Here is a 5,207-nt window from a genome sequence, read left to right as displayed (position 1 = left end):
CTTGGGTGAAGGTTAACAGGTGTTAACGATAGGCACCATGGCGTTTGTGGCACAGAACTTTGGGGTAACCCCGAGTGAGGCACAGTTCCGAGCGTTGCTAAAGTCGGACCTCTTGAAATTGGCCAAACATTTTAACTTGGAGGTCCGAACTAATTTGAGGAAGGCAGAGTTGCAGGCCACGGTGATACAATCTATGGTGGGATTAGGAACATGGGACGAGTTAGCCTGGGAGTGGCTACCCGAAGAACCAGAAGATGTTGAGCTCCGGAAACTGGAGTTGCAATTACGGAGCCAGGAACGGATTAAAGAAGAAGAAAGGAAAGCAGAAAAGGAAAGAGCAGAAGAAGAAAGGAAAGCAGAAAAGGAAAGAGCAGAAGAAGAAAGGAAAGCAGAAGAGAGGAGAGAAGAGAAGCAAGCAGAGGAAAGGAGAGTGGAACGAGAACTCCAGGAAAGGTTAAAAGAAGAAGAAAGGAAAGCAGAAAAGGAAAGAGCAGAAGAAGAAAGGAAAGCAGAAGCGAGGAGAGAAGAGAAACAAGCAGAAGAAGAAAGGAGAGGGGAACGAGAACTCCAGGAAAGGTTAGAAAGGATGAAAACAAGGGAACTCGAAGCAGAGGAGAGAAAAGCGGAAAGGAAATTAAAGGAACGTGACATGGAGCTTCAGCAAGAAATTAAATTCAAGGAGCTGGAGTTAATGAGAGAACGGGGAGAGGCACCACCCTTGCTGACGGGGTCGACACCTTACCAGAAAACCTGGGATGTGGGCAGACATGTGAGGCTGGTTCCACCGTTCAGTGAAAAGGAAGTCGCGAGATTTTTTCCACACTTTGAGAAAGTGGCTCGACAATTAAACTGGCCGGAGGAGGCCTGGACCATACTCGTGCAAAGTGTGCTGGTGGGAAAAGCTCAAGAGATTTATTCGGAGCTACCAATGGACCAATGTGCAGATTATGAGGTACTGAAGAAGCACATCCTCAAAGCCTATGAGTTGGTTCCGGAAGCTTACAGGCAAAACTTCAGGAATGCCAGGAAGAGGGAGAGTGAGACCCATGTGGAGTTTGCCAGAGTGAAAGAAAACATGTTTGATCGGTGGTGTGAGTCAAAAGGAGTCGGGAAAGACTTCGAAACATTGCGTGACTTGATCCTGGTGGAGGAATTTCAGCAGTGTGTCCACGAGGACATCAAAGTGTACCTGCAGGAAAAGAAAGTACCAAAGTTGTGGGACGCAGCCCCCATGGCAGATGATTATGCCTTAACCCACCGAATAGGGGTCCACGAACCTAACTCCTCGCCGAGATCTCCGCAGGGGAGGTGGGGAACAGCAGGTGCGGAGAACGACAATACATGGCGGCGACCTCGAGATGATTATGGGGACAACTATGATACCCCAACTGTTAGAAATCAGAGGGCTACGGACCCAAGACAAACTTATTTTTCGGGGGGCTCAAGGCCGACCCCGAGGTTCTCCCCCGGGCCTACTTGTGCTTTTTGCCATAAAACTGGACACTTGATGTCCCAATGTTACCTCCGGAAAAGGGAAGACCCAGAGCGGAGTCCGACTATTACGACTCCAAATGCAATGGCCATTGTGAGAAATCGCCATCAAAAGGGTTACCAACCATTTATTTCAGAGGGGTTTGTGTCACGGGATGGAGCCTCGACTAACCGGAAACCGGTTAGGATATTGAGGGACACAGGGGCACATCAATCTTTAATGCTTGAAGGCATTTTGCCATGGTCCGAGGAGACGGCAACGGGGGATAGTGTTCGTTTACAGGGGATCGGGGGCGGTGTTAGTGCTCCCCTTCATGTCATCCATTTGGAGTCCGATTTGGTGTCAGGACCGGTCACCGTCGGTTTACAAGCCACGCTTCCTGTAGAGGGTGTATCTGTGGTTATCGGGAATGATTTGGCCGGGGGTCAAGTTTATGGTAACCTGAGGGTTGGTAAAGAGCCCAGCAGGGAAAATAACACCACACCAGCTCGGGATGGCGACAAAAGTGCCAAGTTATTTGTAGGGGGACTGAACTTCAAAACAGAGGAAGAAGTTCTGACCTCTGTCTTCAACAGATATGGGCCGCTGGTGGAAGTGCGGTTGGTAAGAGACTGGGAAACGCAACAGTCAAGAGGGTTCGGCTTTGTCACGTTTGCAAGCACAGAAGACGCCAGAGAGGCAGAGAAGAATTGGAATGGCAAGGATTTGGAGGGTCGGACCATAACAGTAGGGAAGGCATTTCATAGGCGTCGAGAAGTCTACAGGAGAGGACAACTGGGCGGTAGTGTTGGTGGTGGCCGCAATCAATATTATTATGGAGGCTCCCTGAGTTACGGCAGCTCCCGAAGGAAGGATTGTCCAAGTAGTGGCCGAGAAGGAGACCGCTATTCATGGGACTACAGGGACAAGCGGTCCCACCATAATTATTAGGGAAGTTCTGAGAAGTTGAAGCACTGAAGGCGGCGGAGCCGCCGAGCCAAGATTCCTACACGGATTAACCGTGAACGCCATTCCTAAAGGCGTCCATGTAGTGAACTTTCATGCACGGACTAACCGTGAACTCCCGTTCCTCAAGGCGCCCCTGTAGAGAACTTTCCTGCACGGACTAACCGTGAACTTCACGTTCCTAAAGGCATCTATGTAGTGAATACTCGGCTTGGCCTCCCGGAAAAAGTGCTATCGAGTTGCTTAACTTTGGATCTTTGATCAACCCCTTAACCTTCATTCACAAGAAACTGACGGTCAAAGTCAGAGGGTCATGAGATGGAGTTTGATTTAGCAGGGACAATGTCGTTGCTGGTGCTTAGTCCAGAGGGAGTAATCTGGGGGGGTTGAGTTATCTGGTTTGTTTCTCCAAATTGGCCGGCAAAGAAAGTTTTCGCTGGGTTCAAACTTTCTTTCTTGAAGGGGGGGAGTGTTACATATTTATGTGAATGTATGTGAATTACCATTCAGGTCTTTGCTTATCCGTGTGTAGTATATTAAGTTGTTGTAGTTGTAGTTGTTGTGTAGTTGTTGGGGTTGGAGGGTCAGGAGCCCTTCTGAAACAGTGGCCGGAAACGGAAGTGACCGGAAACGGAAGAAGAAAAGACACGAGGAAGAAAAGGGACGATTATTATTCTTCCTCGCCCCGCTCCGACGAAAGGTGGGGTCGACCTTGCGCTGCGTGGAAAAGCGGCGTTCCGCAGCCGGTCTGGCGAGAGGAGTTACCGGGACGGATACCTGCCCGGTGGACGTCAAACTGTCGTGTGGCCGTGCACCGACCCGAGCGTTTTGGCGCCGTTCGCGACACCGTCAAAACAGACGCGTACGGGTCGCCCGTTGGGGGCCTAACACGCCTTGCAAGCGGCGTGGGGTTTGGCTTGCTTTCCCGTCCCCGCGTCGCGTGGCCGCGAGGGGCTGTAGCCGGGGTGCCGGGTACGATACCTGCCCGGTGGAAACACGTCCACCCGGGGTTCGTTCAACCGCCCGAGTGCGGCGACGCCGACTATCATCTTGGTCAGGAGGGGCCCAGAGACATTGTGCGGGACCGAGACCAAAAGGGTGTCGTGAGTACTCACCGGGACACACGTATATAAGATGGCCATCTTACTCATAGGGAATTGATTGTGGCTGGGGAATTGTTGATGGTAGTGTATGGTTGATTGCTCGGGGAAAATCTCCGTGGTTGTGTCATTGAAATATTGTTGATGGTTGTGTATTGTTGATTGCTCGGGGAAAATCTCCGTGGTTGTGTCCTTGAAATTGTATGGTATCATTACCATTGAAATATATCCTTGAACGTCAGTTGTCTCTTGGGTGAAATTCATATGGATTGCGTGGCGAAAGCGCATATATAATACAGCTTTCTGGCGAAGTTCCTCTCACGGTCCGGGGGTCACTGAGACCAGGTATTCACCGAGGGGACCACGTAACACTCTCACCAAGTTGACTGTGCAGGGTAAGTGTTCTATGAATACCATCTAGTTATATTATCTGAATGGAGAGCCGGATCTTCACCAAAATCTAATCGATCGTCCTTGTCACACACCCAACCTGTCCACAACGTTTTGGCCAAATCACTTCATTACTTTTTCAGATATCCTGCTGACAGACAGACAGACAAAGAGACATACAGAGAGACAGACACAGACAAACATAACCTCCATCCACATTTGGTGGGGAAGGTAATGATGAAGCAACTCACTCGAATACTGAAGTGAGGTACAACAGCGACGTCTGGAGGAATAAACCTTATTTAGTACACTATCTTGACGCCATTATTACGTTTTCATTTTACGAGGTTATGTTTTCATCACTGTCTGTATGCCTGTTTTTTTACGTGGTGAAATTATTTTGCCAAGAATATTGGTCTGTTGCGTCTGTTTGACCTTTTGTCTCTTCGTTTGTTTGTCAAACGATTGTTGTTGACAGTTTTGAAGCAATCGTTCTGAATTTTTTGTGTATGTGGGTGACCAAAGGATCAGTGTATGTAGGTTTTGGTCAGGATCAGATTCCGGATCCGGATACTAGGATTTTTTCAGATTTTTTTTTCGTGATTCTTCACGATTGAGAGATGGGGCCAAAAACGACATACAAACATAGGTCCAATACCCCTGGTGCTCACCTGGTAGAATAAACAGTATACTGCACTGACTAAAGGTATTTTAAACCAATTTCAATGGTTGCTAGAAGACAGGGCAGCATGTGGAATCATACTAACATAATCATAAGACTTTAAACAAACAAACAAAATAATACCTATTTTGGGGGGCAATTCCCCCCCCCCCCCCCCCACCCCATGTACCTCCTCAGAGCCCAATTTTTCCAATGCCTTGGACAAACATTGGCACATTACGGATGATGAAGGTTGTGGTGAATTTTCATCAAAATTGTGTGTGTAGGTTCTGAGAAAAAAGCAAATACGTATTTTGGGGGGAAAGCCCCCCATAGACCACCTTAGACCCCGATTTTTTAACTGCCAGGAACAAACTTTGGTACAACACAGGTGATTAAGGTTGTGGTGAAGTTTCATCAAAATGGTTTGTGTAGTTTCAGAGGAAAAATCAAATTCCTATTTTGGGCGTCAAACCTGGAAACACTTTGACCCCCGGTAAACCGCCTTAGACGCCGACTTTTTTAATGTCGTGAACAAACTTTAGTCACAACACAACAAATATCATTTGTGCCAAATTTGGTCGCAATCCCATCAGCGGTTTCGGAGAATAAGTTTCAA

Source organism: Myxine glutinosa, chromosome 1 (genome assembly GCF_964187855.1).
Source record: "Myxine glutinosa chromosome 1, kmMyxGlut1.1, whole genome shotgun sequence".
NCBI classification, from domain to species: Eukaryota; Metazoa; Chordata; class Myxini; order Myxiniformes; family Myxinidae; genus Myxine; species Myxine glutinosa.
The sequence above is the reverse complement of the archived record's forward strand: the minus strand, read 5'-3'. Positions refer to the sequence as shown.